At 43.3% G+C, this 21,138-nt stretch overlaps 1 long non-coding RNA gene across 1 annotated transcript; it reads left to right on the top strand.

The window, feature by feature from the left end:
* The first annotated feature begins 14,033 nt into the window (after positions 1-14,033).
* LOC138680947 (uncharacterized) lies at positions 14,034-14,601 on the top strand. The gene is made up of 3 exons (XR_011321850.1): positions 14,034-14,166; positions 14,256-14,321; positions 14,401-14,601. It is a non-coding gene; the product is annotated as an uncharacterized lncRNA (long non-coding RNA).
* Positions 14,602-21,138: the final 6,537 nt, after the last annotated feature.

Below are 21,138 nucleotides of genomic sequence, written 5' to 3'. Positions count from 1 at the left end.
TGGAGACACATGGCTGCAACAAAGCATCCCAACCTTCAGCAGGCAGCCGGTTTACCAATGTGCGGATAAAATTGTAGACTATCGAACTGTGCTCTCCTGTATTGGTGAATTAACAAGGCGAAGAGGAAGAGCAGCAACTCGATGTTTTGATACTATCAAGATAATGGCGGAGAAGACCCTGGTGGAGCTATCTAGGCTTGTACAATATTTGTCTTCCTACAGAGCGTTCAGCTATCAAGTCACCATGACTAGAGACTGAGCCAAGAGTGGTTAAATAATAATTGTTGTGAAAACATGCTAATTGTTATCTCTATTGATCGTTGGGTCAAATTTGATTCCTAAACTAGAAATTTCAAAAAAAGATCACTGTGTCCAAAATTACCCAAGAATGCCATTCCTTAAGGTCCAGGGATCTCATTAGTTAGAAATGGAGAGATTTCATAGTTTAGATGTGGCATCATCAATATCTTTTCGATGTTGCAGGTATTTTGGGGGGTTTTTTTTGGATGTAATTCTAGCTTCATTGGTTCTCTGACTCAAAAAAACAGCTATAGTGTCTTCATCTAACACCCATACAGTAAGTGTGATCTCTTGTGCATGGAAATTTCTATTGACTTCATACGGCAATATATTAATGTAATTGAAACTGTTTTCACATTCAGACTAGTTTGTGTGAACACAATATCAGGCATAAATGGTCCATGAAGTATTACTTTACACTCCACGTACTGCCTTGGAATGCCGCCGTACCAAAAAGCTACCCACAAATTGCTAAAATAACACTAAAGTGGGCCACTGCCAGCCTACAGCTTAGCATCCTTGAGACCAAATAAAATCCAGCCGTCACTATAAGTTTTATTAAAGTCTTCGGTTTCATTTTTTTTTTTTATTTGTGGCACAATAGATTTTTGTAAGTTTTGCATAAACATTATGGGAACATATTAGTTAGGCCATGATTACAATAATATGTTCACCACAGACCCCTACTTACCCGAATCAGGCCTGCAGCCAATCACTGTGCTCGCCGGCTCTGCCCAAGATGGTGGCATGAGTTGTTCAAAGCTGTTGAGCTCCTTTTATGGCTACAGCGCTGACAGCGTGACATCAGCACTGCAGACCGCAGGAGTAGTGGCAAAGACTCAGCGCCGGACCTGGGGAGAGTGAATAAAGTTTTTTTTTCTTTAAACAACCTCCAGTAGGAGGAAAAACCCTTTAAAGTCCCCTGTTGTCCAAGCAGAGGGATATTTTTAATTATTTTATTATCCTAGGACCCTTATAGCAAGTGGAAATTTTCAAAACTTGACAAACCCCTTAAAGCAGCCATCAGTAAGGTTCCAACCAGGATACGTTATTAAGAATACATTCAGCTACAGTACTATACAGAATATCAGGAATTTATTTTCTTATTATCTATCAGTTAACCGACTATTACGGTAATGCCTTTATGTCTCAGCTCAATAGGCGTCATTCTCAGTACTAGGCCCGTCCCCATTGCAGCCTCTGTATGCTCCTCTGATGATTACACTGGCCTTAGCGCGGGTCACCGTTATTTTTCACTAGGCCGCAAGTCCTAAATATGCGAGTCACTGTGTATACAGCGTGCTCATCGCACTGGCCGTCTCCGTTCCCTGAAGCATGGCCTCATCCCACACCCTATAATGTACATCTACACTGGATGTACCGGCCCACAGTATCGGTCCTCTGATACAGCCGACTTGTCTCCCGAGCCTGGTTAAGATCTGGTCTTCTACTTTAATGAAACCCCTGGTCTGTAAGTGTAGGAACTACAAGATAGGGAAGATACCTAAGAACTGTTCTTATTACCTCTTGAAGTGTTGGAGGAGAATATGTGCCAGATATGAACTTTTGGAACGTTCTCTAATGCTGCAATTTTAACTCCATTTTTACATTCCATTAATTCCGCACATTCCCATCCTTTGTTTGTAGCTTACAAAGTGCACATGTGAGAAATGGCAGAGGGGATATCTATGACTCTGATATATTGGTGACTCTGTGACAGAGAAAATAACCCCATAAAAGCTAATATGGCTGACAGGAAGTAGGAAGTAACAGAGAGTGAATAGTGGAGCTTCCAGGAGGTAGGCTGCATAAAGAGCTTCACTCTACAAACCTCCAGTGGCAGATTTGTTTTTCTACTTAAACTAATATTGGTTGAAATCCAGTTTTTTTTTCTATTGTTTTACGCGTTACACTTGCCAAAGCTTCTGGTTAACACTATAAACATGGACTTTGCGTCATGTTAACTTAAGCCTGTGCCACTTAGCAAATATATTGCATGTGTTGTGGAAACATAGATCAACATCAAGTCTTAATGGCATCAACAAATCCAGAACTGGAATGCAACTCAGAATCATGAAGAAACAATATACTATACTCTCCCAGCTTATAAGGAACATGCATGAATGTGTTCAGCCCTCACATAAACTCAAGTACACTGGAACTTAATGAGGACCTTCTGGAATATACACACCCGATGTTGGAATACTTGAATGAACGAGGAAAATGAAAAAAGGATGTTTATAGATGTCAGCTTCAAGTGACCTAAACCTTCAGTCACAGTTTCTTATGCTGAAGAAAAAAATAGCTTGGGGCCAGGTGCCAACCAATGGTCCACTAAGTGAAAATATGAAGCCGCTAAAGTGGTGGATGGCAATGTGTGAGGACCATGTAGGTTAGATGTCTCAGCATTAGATGGCTGAACTAATGTGGTGTTAGAATAAGAAAGGATTGAGGCTATGTGCACATGTTGCGGACTTTGCTGAAGATCTGCAGCAGTTTTCCATGCGTTTACAGTACAATGTAAACCTATGGAAAACGCAATCCGCAGTGCCCATGCTGTGGTAAAAAACGTGCGGAAACGCTGCAGGTTACATTCCGCAACATATCAATTCGTTGTGCAGATTCGGCAGCGGTTTACACCTGCTCCACAATAGGAATCTGCAGGTATAAAACCGCAGTAGGAATCAGCACAAAATCCGCATAAAATCCGCGGTAAATCCGCAGGTAAAACGCAGTGCCTTTTACCTGCAGATTTCTCAAATCCACTGCGGAAAAATCCGCAGAGCTCCAGACTACCTGTGCACATACCCTTAATGTTTCATAGGCCAGTCAAATCTCAGTCTGGTAGCACTCACAAGAACTGTATAGAAAACGTAAACTTTTGATGGGTTTGATTAAGTGTCTTTTACTTATTATGCAGTTATAAATTAAGGTATTTGCTATTGTGTATGTGTAAGAGGACACGATGGTACCTTTGAAGAGCTCCTGCGTGATGTGTCATCAGTGCGGGAAGGCTGGCATCTTCTGGCTAGATGGGATCATGCAAAGCCTATCGGCACCAGAAGAATTGCAGGGGAAAGAGTTCAACTGCTGAACCAGGTCGGGTGTCTTGGATGACAGAGTTCCTGAATATAAAAACCTGCATGCCAAACCACAGGGGACTTTGGCTCCAAGAGAGTGTAAGGTGCATACATGCACAGGAGAAGACACTGCAGCCAGAGTCAGAAGGCACTGACAAGCCACCACCCTGCAGGACCCGGAAGGATCCCGCGGCCATCTTGGATCTGGGGCCTGCAGGGAGGAGAGCCTCAGAACAACGCAATCACATCACGTTGTTCTGAGGGCCTCAGGGAAGCACGCAGGGAGCCCCCTCCCTGCGCAATGCTTCTCTATGCCATTGGAAAGCTGCAATCTTGTTTGCATAATGCAGAGCTGTGAAAATAAAAACTCTTTTTTTTTCCACAAAAATTCTTTTTTAGCCCCCAGCTTTGTATTTTCCAAAGGGTAACAGGAGAAATTGGACCCCAAAAGTTGTTGTCCAATTTGTCCTGAGTATGCTGATACCGCATATGTGGGGGGGAACCACCTTTGGGCATATGGCAGAGCTCGGAAAGGAAGGAGCGCCGTTTGGAATGCAGACTTAGATGGAATGGTCTGCAGGCATCACATTGCATTTGCAGAGCCCCTAATGTACTTAAACAGTAGAAACCCCCCACAAGTGACCCCATATTGGAAACTAGACCCCCCAAGGAACTCATCTAGATGTGTTATGAGAACTTTGAACCCCCAAGTGTTTCATTACAGTTTATGACGCAGAGATGTGAAAATAAAAAATCATTTTTTCCCACAAAAATGTTTTTTAGCCCCCCAAATTTTTATTTTCCCAAGAGTAACAAGAGAAATGGGACCCCAAAAGTTGTTGTCCAATTTGTCCTGAGTACGCTGATACCCCATATGTTGGGGTAAACCCCTGTTTGGGCACACGGGAGATCTCGGAAGGGAAGGAGCACTGTTTTACTTTTTCAACGCAGAATTGGCTGGAATTGAGATCAGACGCCATGTCGCGTTTGGAGAGCCCTGATGTGCCTATACAGTGGAAACGCCCAATTCTAACTGAAACCCTAACCCAAACACACCCCTAACCCCAACCACACCCCTAAACTCAACACACCCCTAACCCTAATCCCAGCCCTAACCACACCCCTAACCCTAATCCCAACCATAACCCTAACCTTGACACACCCCTAATCCCAACCCTATTCCCAACTGTAAATGTAATCCAAACCCTAACTGTAGCCCTAACCCTAACTTAGCCCCAACCCTAACCCTAACGTTAGCCCCAACACTATCCCTAACTTTAGCCCCAACCCTAACTGTAGCCCTAACCCTAACTTTAGCCTCAACCCTAACCCTAACTTTAGCCCCAGCTCTAACCCTAACTTTAGCCCCAATGCTAACTGTAGCCCTAACCCTAGCCCCAACCCTAACCCTAGCCCTAACCCTAGCCCTAACCCTAACTCTAGCCCTAGCACTAACCCTAACCCTAGCCCTAACCCGAACCCTAACCCTAACCCTAGCCCTAGCCCTCCCCCTAATGGGAAAATGGAAATAAATACATTTTTTTAAATTTATTATTTTTCCCTAACTAAGGGGGTGATGAAGGGAGATTTGATTTACTATTTATAGCGGGTATTTTAGCGGATTTTTATGATTGGCTGCTGTCACACACTAAAAGACGCTGTTTATTGCAAATAATAGTTTTTGCGTCTCCACATTTTTAGAGCTATAATTTTTCCATATTTTTGTCCACAGAGTCATGTGAGGTCTTGTTTTTTGCGGGACGAGTTGACGTTTTTATTGGTATCATTTTTGGGCACGTGACATTTTTTGATTGCTTTTTATTCTGATTTTTGTGTGGCAGAATGACCAAAAACCAGCTATTCATGAATTTCTTTTTGTGGGGGAGGCGTTTATACCATTCCACGTTTGGTAAAATTAATAAAGCAGTTTTATTTTTCGGGTCAGTACGATTATAGCAATACCTCATTTATATAATTTCTTTATGTTTTGGCGCTTTTTAACTATTTTACAGAAAAAATAATTATTTTTGCATTGCTTTATTCTGAGGACTGTAACTTTTTTATTTTTTCACTGATGATGCTATATGGTGGCTCGTTTTTTGCAGGACAAGATGACGTTTTCAGCGGTTGCCACGTTGTGGTGAGTACCATGCACATTTAGGCTCAGTTTTCCAATGTCCATCAATGGCTGACACACCACAATGCACCCCCCATAGTCCTCCATATAGTATAATGCTTCCCATAGACCTCCATATAGTATAATGCTTCCCATAGTCCTCCATATAATACACTGCACAGTCCATAGTCATCCATATAGTAAAATGCATAGTCCATAGTCATCCATTAAATAGCTTTGCTGTAAAACTCAACTCTGCTACAACTATGCAAAGAAGCCCAGCTACATCCATGGCTTTATGTATGTCTGAGATTATCTGTAAGACAAATTATCTCTCCATGCTCTCATTCTTTACAGTTCCCATGATGGTGGAAGCGGTGACATCATAAACAAAATTCACCGGCAGCCAAGATATGCAATGCAAAAATAATCTGCTGAATTTGGAAAATAAATTATATTAATAATTGATATCAAAGGCACTGTTTAAAAAGATTTGTAGAGTTCAAATGAAAAAAAAAACATAGATATTTAAAAATAATAATGTTGAGACATCTAAAAATGTTTTCAAATAGCTAATTCTTAATGTGTTTTCAAGAAAAAAATTTCCCGGGATTCACTGGGATTACAACCCCAGTTTCCTCATCAAGATAAAATAATTTTTTAAAAAGTGACCATCACTTTAATTTATATTTAAGGCTGGTTTCACATTTGCGTTTTTTTTTTTTGCGTTTTTTGCGCAAAAAAAGCATGCGTTTTTTCCCTATACTTAACATCAAAAACGCATGCGTTTTTATGCATGCGTTTTGACGCGTTTAAGCAACGCATGCTTTTTTCTCTGCATGCGTTGTGTTGCAGAAATGCAACATGTAGTAATTTTAGCGGCTTTTTTTGCCGCAAAAAAACGCATGCGTTTTTTGCGGCAAAAAAAACCCCATTGATGTCTATGTAAACGCATGCGTTTTTAAGCACATGCGTTTGCATGCGTTTTTATAGAAAAACACAAGAATACACACTGAAAAGCCACCCCCCAACCCTAAGGGATCCTAACCCTAACCCTAAGGGTTAGGGTTAGGGTCCCTAGGGTTAGGGTTAGGATCCCTAGGGTTAGGGTTAGGGTCCCTAGGGTTAGGGTTAGGATCCCTAGGGTTAGGGTTAGGGTTAGGGTTAGAGTTTGTGTTAGAGTTTGTGTTAGAGTTTGTGTTAGAGTTTGTGTTAGAGTTAGGGTTAGAGTTTGGGTTAGAGTTTGGGTTAGAGTTTGGGTTAGAGTTTGTGTTAGAGTTTGTGTTAGGGTTAGAGTTTGGGTTAGGGTTAGAGTTTTTGTTTTAGGGTTAGGGTTAGGATTCCCATGGTTGCTAGGGATCCTAACCCTAACCCTAGGTATTTCTGTTTATAGTGGGTTTTCTAGTTGATTTTGATGATTGGCAGCTGTCACACACTTTTCATCATGCGTTTCAAAAACGCAAACGCAGGAAAAAACGCATGTAAACGCGTCAAAACCCCGTGTTTGTGTTAAAACATGCAAAAACGCATGCGCCTAAAAAACGCAGTGTTTAAACGCATTTTTTCACCAAATGCGTTTGCGTTTAAAACGCTGTGTTTTTAAACGCAAATGTGAAACCAGCCTTATACATCAATAGTACACATGAAAATAAGCAACTTTGTAATATACCTTATCAGAGAAATCTGCCTCTTTTGTTCTTAAACCCTGAATTCTGGGATAAAATCTGTTATTCAGTGAAGACAAATTACTGAGAAAGGAGGTGACAGTTGGTCCTTATAAGATTCTATGTAGAGGGGAGGAGCTAGAGGCCAACACAGATATTCTGCTGCAAGTTCTCCTAAAACAACAGTTACATTTCAACTTTTTTTGTCCATAAATTTACATTATTGTTTTAGGAGAATTTTCAGCAGATTGTTGTATGTTTCTGCCTTTAGTGCCTTCCTCCTCCTCCTTCTCCCCTCGTCATAGAATTTCATGAGCACCAGCTAGCATCTCCTATCCCAGTAATGTGAAAATCTGTCTAAAATGAAGACAGATTGTATCTGTAAATTGTAATATCAATCCATGAGGAGAAAGAAATGGCTTTCTATGATAAGATATAATACAAAGTTGGTTAATTACTTTCATATATACTATTTTTTTCTTGAATTAAGAATAATTAGAAAATTAAGAAAACAATGGTTATGCATTAAAGTATCATCCGATAATATTCATTAAAAAAATTAACATAGAAGATAACAATGGTCCAGTTATCTTAAAATAAAAGTAGGTCAGTATACATAAAGGCACGTGTATATAAGAGCTAACCATCAATGTTCAGAGAAATAATGTAGAATTGGGTGGAAGGAGGGTCAGATTAGGGAATATGAAAGGCCTGTCTAAATAGATGTGTTTTCAGAGAATGCTTAATACTATAGAATTAACTTGATCATGTTACATGCATGTCCTAGATCTGGATTGTGTTCCCCTCACTCTGGTTTACTGAACTCCGTTGTCCTTCATGTTGGGTTTTGCAGGTGCCCCGGCATGATCTCATGTTATCATGTGCATGGACCTATATAAGGCCTACCAAGACACACGTTTGTCTTGGTATTAAATCTCTGAGCTTTTGAGTGCACCACATGTTCATGGTCTCTCAGGGCCTCTGCTATGTGTCCGTCTGTGGCATCTAGGACGTCTCTTGTCCACTTGCAGCTTCCAGGACTTCTGCTATGTGTCTCCTGCCTGCCTGTGGCTTCCAGTACCTCTGCTATCTATCTATGGTCTCCCTGATGTCACTGATTTACCTGCGGCTTCTAGTAACTCTGCTACCTGTTTTCTGCATGCATCACCCACCTGCTACATCGACTCTAGTAGCCCGTGTTCCCATCTGTACCTTGGACTTCAAGGATCCACCTAACCTAGTAAGCCTTTTAAATATTGTCTGGGATAGTACACTCCAGAGAAGTGGTGCAGCATGAGAAAAGTCTTGGACATTGTAGGGGAAGGTTCAGATAATGGAGGAGTTAGTATTAGATTGTTGGCAGAATGTTGGGTGTAACAACTCTGCCGGCATGACTGCATGGCCTCCCATCCCTCACACACCATCTTACCCACTGTTCCAGATCATGTTGTGATTTCTGTCTGCTGCCGGCTCCATGCTCTGTGCCTGCTCTCTGCATGCTTCCTGGCTGCGTGTATAGGGGGGCGGTGCCAGAACTCTCTGGTTCTTATGGAATCAGGGTGCACCTGTCTAATGTGTTCCTGACCAATTACCAAGAGGCCTCTAGTTTTTAGGGCTAATAAGTGACTGGCACACTCCGGACGTGTTGTGATGCAAAATTGGGGTTTATTATACATACAGTAACACAAACGTTTCGGTCATAACTGGACCTTCATCAGTGTGCCAAAGAAAAATACATACAAAGGGAGTGATATCCAAAACATAAAGGATCAAAAATATACAAAATAAACATAAACAAAATGAACAAAAGTATATACAACACAAAAGGTCATGTTTCCAGAAAGAATTGATAATAACATCCTAGGAGGACCGTCAAAACAAAATTTGCCGAGAAAGAAGCGAACAATTGTGTGCAGGTCTGGTGACATGGAAGAGGGAGCAAGAGGAAGGAAGTATGGAAAGTAGGTGATGAAAGACACACTGTGCCGTGAGGTAAGGCTGAAAAGGTAAACCTACCTAGATAACTAGTATGTTGAAGGAGCCCCAATAATTGAAACTACATTGCATCTGAGGGGAAATAAAGTGCATATATACATAAACATAAGTTCTACACAGTGCACGCTCTCTGTCCTAGCAGTACAGAGCGACATCCCCCTTATACAATGTCTGCTTATACTCTCCCTGTACAGACAGCGCATACCTCCCTCTTAGCTCACAGCAGCGGTGACTCCGCATGGTTTCATATCTACTGGGGGGTAAGTCCTGTGTACTACATACGCTCATTATCTAATTGCTCACTAGTGCCATTATATACCTTACCTATCCTTCCTACAGATAGCGTTACCTGTGATACACCACCCTGCATCTGCAGATTGTTCTCACCTGCTGGGATCTATATACCTTCAGGTTTCTTTTCTGGTAGGTACCATATACCTACATGACCCAGTGACTCACAGGCACAATCTACATTGTACCAATCTCCCCTGCAGATAGCACCATCTGGGCCATATTCCCCTGTGTCCATGGACCGATACTATCACCTGAATTTCATATAGCTCCAGGCTTTTTTCTGGTATGTAACCATCTTATATGACACATAAAGCCTTATAGTATTACGCTTTGGCCCATTTAGGGACGCACAGGTTCATGTATATATGCACTTTATTTCCCCTCAGATGCAATGTAGTTTCAATTATTGGGGCTCCTTCAACATACTAGTTATCTAGGTAGGTTTACCTTTTCAGCCTTACCTCACGGCACAGTGTGTCTTTCATCACCTACTTTCCATACTTCCTTCCTCTTGCTCCCTCTTCCATGTCACCAGACCTGCACACAATTGTTCGCTTCTTTCTCGGCAAATTTAGTTTTGACGGTCCTCCTAGGATGTTATTATCAATTCTTTCTGGAAACATGACCTTTTGTGTTGTATATACTTTTGTTCATTTTGTTTATGTTTATTTTGTATATTTTTGATCCTTTATGTTTTGGATATCACTCCCTTTGTATGTATTTTTCTTTAGCACACTGATGAAGGTCCAGTTATGACCGAAATGTTTGTGTTACTGTATGTATAATAAACCCCAATTTTGCATCACAACACGTCCGGAGTGTGCCAGTCACTTATTATCTATATATTGAGGCTTGGGAACCTATGACCGTGCACCTCCTTCCTTCGGCTGTGCTGAACATTCTCTATATTACCAGTATTACCCTTATGATCAGCACGCCTTTCTTGTCATGTCATCCTTAACATTCTCCTATAACCCTGAGGAGACATCAAACATCATTGCCTTGTCTAAAATCCCGAGTGATTTTCTGAAAATCCCCCCTTGTGAAACACGGGGGAGGGATTGGGAGCGTGAACTCCGACGCTGCACTAATTTGGAACTGCACGGGGCCACTCTGACCGAATACCTTAAAGCACAGAGAATCCCCCGGGGCTTGCGGGTTTCACTCCGTCCCACGTTATTTAGCAATTCCCCTGAGTTTTGCACTAAGTTCGAACATATCTTGAATAAATGTTCTTTTGATCTCATGGTTTTAACGTTAGAGCACCTGCACAAAGAGATCTCCTCTACGCAGGAACAGATCAAGAACATTGAAAGCCAACTGTCTTCAACTATATCCGTCGACGACTTTGACGCCCTTAAAAAGAAGATCGATACCAACATTAGCCAGCACCGCCGCGACATCGAACTCAAAAAGAGGTCTAAGTTCCAGAGGGATCTCGAGGATTACGAGTCCAACCGGGTCTACCAATGGTGGGACAAATCCTCAACCAGAAAGCCCTTCAGACAGGATGGTCATCACTCATCAGTGGACTACACAACCTCCGATTCGGACCCAGAGAGATCCACCAGGCATCCATACCCAGCTAGTTTTTTAGGCCGACAGAGACGACAAGGGAAAAGAAGAGGACCAGACGGGGGCTCAACAGGTCCCAGAAATATGGACTTCGCCCGGGTCACCAGATCTCAGGTACACAACCATTGGTAGTCAATATCTCCTCTAAATCTTTGGGGATAGCTGAACACAATGCTCTACAGAAAGGGCTCTCTTTCTGTCCCAGCTATAGGCACAATACATTCCAGATGGAGATGGACTTACATAAATTCTATAGGTCCCTAAGATTGAGGGTACATTTCACTGAGAACAACCCGGCCGCACCCCCCATTTCACAAACTCCCCCTGTAGGTATTACTGCGGCCAGTCTTGGCCTTAGGGAGAAGAGCATTTATCAACCTCCTAAAGGCTCACATCCCCTAGAAACTTTCATTCAATTTGTGGATAATTCTTTTCAACAACTTCGCACAGATACGGATAGAGGCAAAATTCACTACCCTCCCAACCTCCCAGTAGCAGAGAGACAGGCTCTAAAAACGCTACAACAGGATAGGGACATAATTATAAAACCGGCGGATAAGGGTGGGGCTATAGTGGTTATGGACAGATCCCACTATAGGAATGAAGTATTACGCCAACTTGGTGATACTTCTACCTATGAAAAACTCCCCCATAACCCTATTGTTGGTATTCAGAATACCATCAAAACCACACTGGAGGATTTTTGTATTCGAGGTATACTCGATAACAGAACACGGGAATTCCTCACTAAAAAACACCCTATCACACCCGTGATATATATCCTTCTAAAAATCCACAAAGACCTCCAGAATCCACCAGGCAGACCAATTGTGGCTTCCACGGACTCTGTCCTGGCCCCTATTTCTATCTATTTAGAAAAAATCTTAACCCCTTTGATTAGAAACACTCGCTCTTTCCTACTGGATACTGGAGCCTTCCTCCAAATTATCAAGGACATCACCCCCGTCCCTCCAGATACCATCTTGGTCTCTTTTGACGTAAAGGACCTATACACGTCAATACCACACTCAAACGGCATCCCGTCTACCCGCTGGTTACTCTCTAAAAACAACATGAGCCCTGATTTAATTGATTTTTGTTGCAAACTCCTATCTATTATCCTCAATAACAACTTTTTTCTCTTTGAGGATACTTACTATCTTCAAATCAAGGGCTCGGCCATGGGCTCAAACGTGGCACCTCCTTATGCCAATGCCTACATGGCCCACTATGAGGACACGTCAATATACACCCATGAGCTGTTCCACAACCATGTCTTAACGTGGAAACGATATATTGATGATGTTTTCTGCATCTGGAGGGGCGATGTCGCTTCTCTACAGACCTTTTTTCAATTTTTAAAAACTACCTGGCCTGGTCTTGATTTTACTGTCACACACGATCTCTACCAGATTAGTTTCCTTGACACATTGGTCAAGAAGGACATCAATGGTAATTTGACCACTGATCTCTACTCAAAACCCACTGATCGCAACAGTTTGTTGCATTTTGATAGCTTCCATCCGCTAAATATGAAAAAGTCAATCCCTAAGTCCCAACTCAATAGGGTAACTAGAACAGTCTCTGATCCTGACCTGAAAGACCATCGTCTATCCGAGATGAAATCCAAATTTTGTGAGAGGGGCTACCCACCGAGAATTCTAGAGTCCTCCACTACAGACCTCACACGTAGGGATAAAATTCCTGCCACATCACGTATCCCTTTTGTCCACCAATATCACCCTGCTGCTTACAGACTACACAAGTCTATCCGCCAACATTGGCATATCCTCCGAACAGCATATCCATCAGTCAGGGAATTTCAACAACCTTTCTTACCGTGTTTCAAAAGGCCCCGTAACATCAAAGACTGCTTAGTCCGTGCGGATATAGGCCCTACGCAACCCCAGATTACTCAACGGTTTTTAAGTAACCCCAAAACAGGAACCTTCCCCTGTCTCAGTTGCAACCAATGTAATAACGTCCTTAAGGGTAATATCATTCACCACCCACACACAGGCAAGAGATACCCTATTGATGGTTTTTTCACCTGCAACACCAATTTCGTGGTATATCTCATCAAATGCCCCTGCGGTCTTTTGTATATCGGTGAGACCACCCAATCAGTCAAATCTAGGATATCCAAACATAAATCGACAATAAGGTGCAAAAATCTCTTACTTCCTATACCATCCCATTTCATTGAAAAAGGCCACAATGTATCCCAGCTCAAATTTCAGATAATAGAGCAAATCACACCACCTCGCCGCGGCGGAGACCGCATCTCCATTCTCAAACGTAGAGAGGCTTACTGGATACACGAGCTCAATACACTGCACCCCAGGGGACTCAACAGGGACTACGAACTATTAGCATTTATTTAAGTCCCTGCCATAAAGACGTTATTTACCTTACACCCTTGGGCTGTGCCTCGCCACACCGCCTTTTTATGATGTAATTTTATATGTGTTTGCGGTTATTGTTACAGTATTTTCATGACTGTTTATCACATTTCAGCTTGAAACCTCCCTGACCTAATGTATCATTGCTGCCCTTGTGTGATGCCTAGCAGCCAGGTGTTCTTTATGTATTACGTTTGTGCACAACCGGGCACGTCTGCCCATTTGCTTTAGTTGCTTATACAGCAACCTTTTTGTGACCGTAGCCGATCAGGTCCGATAAGCTACTTTCTCTTCAAATTACATTTAATGCATTTTGATATTCACCTCCTTATCAGCACCAGCGCGCATAGTGTATATATAAAGATCATTGTCTATACATGATTTACAATGTTGGTTTTCTGTTTGCTAATTCTCTGCCTCTCCTTTACAGAATCGACCACTTTGAAACTTCCCCTTCTGTGACACTCTGGGGCCACCGTAGCACACCTCGATATCAGCCAATCCACTACCTTGGAACGCACTTCCACCTCTTCTCCTTTACAGTGGAACACAAATAACACTGCCCCCAGCGGTCATGTGACAGTCACATCACCCGGCCCCGCCCACTCCGGCCTCTCTTCTCCGGCAACTACTATGCACACACTATTTCACCTCCCCACTATATAAGGAGGTCCCTGGTGCTCCGTTCCCCAGCCTGCACTTGCGGTGGACACCGCGTGCTCCCTCCACTCATCAGGCTGGTAAGTTCTACACAGTGCACACTCTCTGTCCTAGCAATACAGAGCGACATCCCCCTTATACAATGTCTGCTTATACTCTCCCTGTACAGACAGCGCATACCTCCCTCTTAGCTCACAGCAGCGGTGACTCCGCATGGTTTCATATCTACTGGGGGGTAAGTCCTGTGTACTACATCCGCTCATTATCTAATTGCTCACTAGTGCCATTTTATACCTTACCTATCCTTCCTACAGATAGCGTTACCTGTGATACACCACCCTGCATCTGCAGATTGTTCTCACCTGCTGGGATCTATATACCTTCAGGCTTCTTTTCTGGTAGGTACCATATACCTACATGACCCAGTGGCTCACAGGCACAATCTACATTGTACCAATCTCCCCTGCAGATAGCACCATCTGGGCCATATTCCCCTGTGTCCATGGACCGATACTATCACCTGAATTTCATATAGCTCCAGGCTTCTTTCTGGTATGTAACCATCTTATATGACACATAAAGCCTTATAGTATTACGCTTTGGCCCATTTAGGGACGCACAGGTTCATGTATATATGCACTTTATTTCCCCTCAGATGCAATGTAGTTTCAATTATTGGGGCTCCTTCAACATACTATTTATCTAGGTAGGTTTACCTTTTCAGCCTTACCTCACGGCACAGTGTGTCTTTCATCACCTACTTTCCATACTTCCTTCCTCTTGCTCCCTCTTCCATGTCACCAGACCTGCACACAATTGTTCGCTTCTTTCTCGGCAAATTTAGTTTTGACGGTCCTCCTAGGATGTTATTATCAATTCTTTCTGGAAACATGACCTTTTGTGTTGTATATACTTTTGTTCATTTTGTTTATGTTTATTTTGTATATCTTTGATCCTTTATGTTTTGGATATCACTCCCTTTGTATGTATTTTTCTTTAGCACACTGATGAAGGTCCAGTTATGACCGAAATGTTTGTGTTACTGTATGTATAATAAACCCCAATTTTGCATCACAACACGTCCGGAGTGTGCCAGTCACTTATTATCTATATATTGAGGCTTGGGAACCTATGACCGTGCACCTCCTTCCTTCGGCTGTGCTGAACATTCTCTATATTACCAGTATTACCCTTATGATCAGCACGCCTTTCTTGTCATGTCATCCTTAACATTCTCCTATAACCCTGAGGAGACATCAAACATCATTGCCTTGTCTAAAATCCCGAGTGATTTTCTGAAAATCCCCCCTTGTGAAACACGGGGGAGGGATTGGGAGCGTGAACTCCGACGCTGCACTAATTTGGAACTGCACGGGGCCACTCTGACCGAATACCTTAAAGCACAGAGAATCCCCCAGGGCTTGCGGGTTTCACTCCGTCCCACGTTATTTAGCAATTCCCCTGAGTTTTGCACTAAGTTCGAACATATCTTGAATAAATGTTCTTTTGATCTCATGGTTTTAACGTTAGAGCACCTGCACAAAGAGATCTCCTCTACGCAGGAACAGATCAAGAACATTGAAAGCCAACTGTCTTCAACTATATCCGTCGACGACTTTGACGCCCTTAAAAAGAAGATCGATACCAACATTAGCCAGCACCGCCGCGACATCGAACTCAAAAAGAGGTCTAAGTTCCAGAGGGATCTCGAGGATTACGAGTCCAACCGGGTCTACCAATGGCGGGACAAATCCTCAACCAGAAAGCCCTTCAGACAGGATGGTCATCACTCATCAGTGGACTACACAACCTCCGATTCGGACCCAGAGAGATCCACCAGGCATCCATACCCAGCTCGTTTTTTAGGCCGACAGAGACGACAAGGGAAAAGAAGAGGACCAGACGGGGGCTCAACAGGTCCCAGAAATATGGACTTCGCCCGGGTCACCAGATCTCAGGTACACAACCATTGGTAGTCAATATCTCCTCTAAATCTTTGGGGATAGCTGAACACAATGCTCTACAGAAAGGGCTCTCTTTCTGTCCCAGCTATAGGCACAATACATTCCAGATGGAGATGGACTTACATAAATTCTATAGGTCCCTAAGATTGAGGGTACATTTCACTGAGAACAACCCGGCCGCACCCCCCATTTCACAAACTCCCCCTGTAGGTATTACTGCGGCCAGTCTTGGCCTTAGGGAGAAGAGCATTTATCAACCTCCTAAAGGCTCACATCCCCTAGAAACTTTCATTCAATTTGTGGATAATTCTTTTCAACAACTTCGCACAGATACGGATAGAGGCAAAATTCACTACCCTCCCAACCTCCCAGTAGCAGAGAGACAGGCTCCAAAAACGCTACAACAGGATAGGGACATAATTATAAAACCGGCGGATAAGGGTGGGGCTATAGTGGTTATGGACAGATCCCACTATAGGAATGAAGTATTACGCCAACTTGGTGATACTTCTACCTATGAAAAACTCCCCCATAACCCTATTGTTGGTATTCAGAATACCATCAAAACCACACTGGAGGATTTTTGTATTCGAGGTATACTCGATAACAGAACACGGGAATTCCTCACTAAAAAACACCCTATCACACCCGTGATATATATCCTTCCAAAAATCCACAAAGACCTCCAGAATCCACCAGGCAGACCAATTGTGGCTTCCACGGACTCTGTCCTGGCCCCTATTTCTATCTATTTAGAAAAAATCTTAACCCCTTTGATTAGAAACACTCGCTCTTTCCTACTGGATACTGGAGCCTTCCTCCAAATTATCAAGGACATCACCCCCGTCCCTCCAGATACCATCTTGGTCTCTTTTGACGTAAAGGACCTATACACGTCAATACCACACTCAAACGGCATCCCGTCTACCCGCTGGTTACTCTCTAAAAACAACATGAGCCCTGATTTAATTGATTTTTGTTGCAAACTCCTATCTATTATCCTCAATAACAACTTTTTTCTCTTTGAGGATACTTACTATCTTCAAATCAAGGGCTCGGCCATGGGCTCAAACGTGGCACCTCCTTATGCCAATGCCTACATGGCCCACTATGAGGACACGTCAATATACACCTATGAGCTGTTCCACAACCATGTCTTAACGTGGAAACGATATATTGATGATGTTTTCTGCATCTGGAGGGGCGATGTCGCTTCTCTACAGACCTTTTTTCAATTTTTAAAAACTACCTGGCCTGGTCTTGATTTTACTGTCACACACGATCTCTACCAGATTAGTTTCCTTGACACATTGGTCAAGAAGGACATCAATGGTAATTTGACCACTGATCTCTACTCAAAACCCACTGATCGCAACAGTTTGTTGCATTTTGATAGCTTCCATCCGCTAAATATGAAAAAGTCAATCCCTAAGTCCCAACTCAATAGGGTAACTAGAATAGTCTCTGATCCTGACCTGAAAGACCATCGTCTATCCGAGATGAAATCCAAATTTTGTGAGAGGGGCTACCCACCGAGAATTCTAGAGTCCTCCACTACAGACCTCACACGTAGGGATAAAATTCCTGCCACATCACGTATCCCTTTTGTCCACCAATATCACCCTGCTGCTTACAGACTACACAAGTCTATCCGCCAACATTGGCATATCCTCCGAACAGCATATCCATCAGTCAGGGAATTTCAACAACCTTTCTTACCGTGTTTCAAAAGGCCCCGTAACATCAAAGACTGCTTAGTCCGTGCGGATATAGGCCCTACGCAACCCCAGATTACTCAACGGTTTTTAAGTAACCCCAAAACAGGAACCTTCCCCTGTCTCAGTTGCAACCAATGTAATAACGTCCTTAAGGGTAATATCATTCACCACCCACACACAGGCAAGAGATACCCTATTGATGGTTTTTTCACCTGCAACACCAATTTCGTGGTATATCTCATCAAACGCCCCTGCGGTCTTTTGTATATCGGTGAGACCACCCAATCAGTCAAATCTAGGATATCCAAACATAAATCGACAATAAGGTGCAAAGATCTCTTACTACCTATACCATCCCATTTCATTGAAAAAGGCCACAATGTATCCCAGCTCAAATTTCAGATAATAGAGCAAATCACACCACCTCGCCGCGGCGGAGACCGCATCTCCATTCTCAAACGTAGAGAGGCTTACTGGATACACGAGCTCAATACACTGCACCCTAGGGGACTCAACAGGGACTACGAACTATTATCATTTATTTAAGTCCCTGCCATAAAGACGTTATTTACCTTACACCCTTGGGCTGTGCCTCGCCACACCGCCTTTTTATGATGTAATTTTATATGTGTTTGCGGTTATTGTTACAGTATTTTCATGACTGTTTATTACATTTCAGCTTGAAACCTCCCTGACCTAATGTATCATTGCTGCCCTTGTGTGATGCCTAACAGCCAGGTGTTCTTTATGTATTACGTTTGTGCACAACCGGGCACGTCTGCCCATTTGCTTTAGTTGCTTATACAGCAACCTCTTTGTGACCGTAGCCGATCAGGTCCGATAAGCTACTTTCTCTTCAAATTACATTTAATGCATTTTGATATTCACCTCCTTTTCAGCACCAGCGCGCATAGTGTATATATAAAGATCATTGTCTATACATGATTTACAATGTTGGTTTTCTGTTTGCTAATTCTCTGCCTCTCCTTTACAGAATCGACCACTTTGAAACTTCCCCTTCTGTGACACTCTGGGGCCACCGTAGCACACCTCGATATCAGCCAATCCACTACCTTGGAACGCACTTCCACCTCTTCTCCTTTACAGTGGAACACAAATAACACTGCCCCCAGCGGTCATGTGACACTCACATCACCCGGCCCCGCCCACTCCGGCCTCTCTTCTCCGGCAACTACTATGCACACACTATTTCACCTCCCCACTATATAAGGAGGTCCCTGGTGCTCCGTTCCCCAGCCTGCACTTGCGGTGGACACCGCGTGCTCCCTCCACTCATCAGGCTGGTAAGTTCTACACAGTGCACACTCTCTGTCCTAGCAATACAGAGCGACATCCCCCTTATACAATGTCTGCTTATACTCTCCCTGTACAGACAGCGCATACCTCCCTCTTAGCTCACAGCAGCGGTGACTCCGCATGGTTTCATATCTACTGGGGGGTAAGTCCTGTGTACTACATCCGCTCATTATCTAATTGCTCACTAGTGCCATTTTATACCTTACCTATCCTTCTTACAGATAGCGTTACCTGTGATACACCACCCTGCATCTGCAGATTGTTCTCACCTGCTGGGATCTATATACCTTCAGGCTTCTTTTCTGGTAGGTACCATATACCTACATGACCCAGTGGCTCACAGGCACAATCTACATTGTACCAATCTCCCCTGCAGATAGCACCATCTGGGCCATATTCCCCTGTGTCCATGGACCGATACTATCACCTGAATTTCATATAGCTCCAGGCTTTTTTCTGGTATGTAACCATCTTATATGACACATTAAGCCTTATAGTATTACGCTTTGGCCCATTTAGGGACGCACAGGTTCATGTATATATGCACTTTATTTCCCCTCAGATGCAATGTAGTTTCAATTATTGGGGCTCCTTCAACATACTAGTTATCTAGGTAGGTTTACCTTTTCAGCCTTACCTCACGGCACAGTGTGTCTTTCATCACCTACTTTCCATACTTCCTTCCTCTTGCTCCCTCTTCCATGTCACCAGACCTGCACACAATTGTTCGCTTCTTTCTCGGCAAATTTTGTTTTGACGGTCCTCCTAGGATGTTATTATCAATTCTTTCTGGAAACATGACCTTTTGTGTTGTATATACTTTTGTTCATTTTGTTTATGTTTATTTTGTATATTTTTGATCCTTTATGTTTTGGATATCACTCCCTTTGTATGTATTTTTCTTTAGCACACTGATGAAGGTCCAGTTATGACCGAAACGTTTGTGTTACTGTATGTATAATAAACCCCAATTTTGCATCACAACACGTCCGGAGTGTGCCAGTCACTTATTATCTATATATTGAGGCTTGGGAACCTATGACCGTGCACCTCCTTCCTTCGGCTGTGCTGAACATTCTCTATATTTCTAGTTTTTAGGGCAGCTCCACTGTGTGGAACTTGCCTGTGCAATGTGTTAGCTCAGTTAGTGTTTTGCTACTCAGCTGCCAGGTCTTGCTCTGTGTTCCTCCTTCTCTGGAGGCTCTACTCCTAGCTTTGCTTGGTACTTCTCTGTCTGCTCTCCAGGAGGCTGTATATCCTGGTTTCTGTGTCTTTGTTCTAGATATGCTTTGTACCTGTGTATTCTCTGGTCCCTGTATCCTTGGTCTTGTACCTTGTCTTGCACCGTTACCTTGTCTGAACTTTGTCCTACCTCTGTCTGGTAGTCTCCTTGTCTGGTTACATTCCCTGCTGTGTCTTTCCTTGTGTTCTCTCTGAACCACTTTTCTGTCTCTACTCCGCACTCCTGTGGTTCTGCTCCGTTCCGCTCTACTTTGCTCCTGCTCCTTGCTGCAGCTCCTCTCCGCATACCTTGCGGTTCCGCTCTGCTTTGCTCCTGCTGCTGCAGAACCTCTTGCTGCAGCTCCTCTCTGCATACCTTGCGGTTCCGCTCTGCTTAGCTCCTGCTGCTGCAGAACCTCTTGCTGCAGCTCCTCTCTGCATACCTTGTGGTTCCGCTCTGCTTAGCTCCTGTTGCAGACCCTCTTGCTGCTGCTCCTCACCGCATACCTCGTGGTTACGCTCTACTTAGCTCCTGTTGCAGAACCTCTTGCTGCAGCTCCTCTTCGCAAACCTTGCGGTTCAGCTTTGCTTTGATTCTGAGGCTGCAGATGCTCTTGCTGCTTTAAAGACCTTCTCCACAGCCTTGCGGTTCTCCTCTTGTGTGAACAAATCTGTTCCATCATACTCCACTCCTTCCCGTCACTACCAGTACCTGCATCTCCTATGTGTTTGTTCCAGTACTAGCATCTGCTGTGTAAACAGGTCTCTACTTGTTCCTTCATACACCACACCAGCCTGCCTGCCCTGTGTCTCAACTGTGCCTGCCTGCCCT

Source organism: Ranitomeya imitator, chromosome 5 (assembly GCF_032444005.1).
Source record: "Ranitomeya imitator isolate aRanImi1 chromosome 5, aRanImi1.pri, whole genome shotgun sequence".
Classification (NCBI taxonomy): Eukaryota; Metazoa; Chordata; class Amphibia; order Anura; family Dendrobatidae; genus Ranitomeya; species Ranitomeya imitator.
Note: the sequence above shows the minus strand (reverse complement) of the source record. Positions and strands in the feature narration are given on the sequence as shown.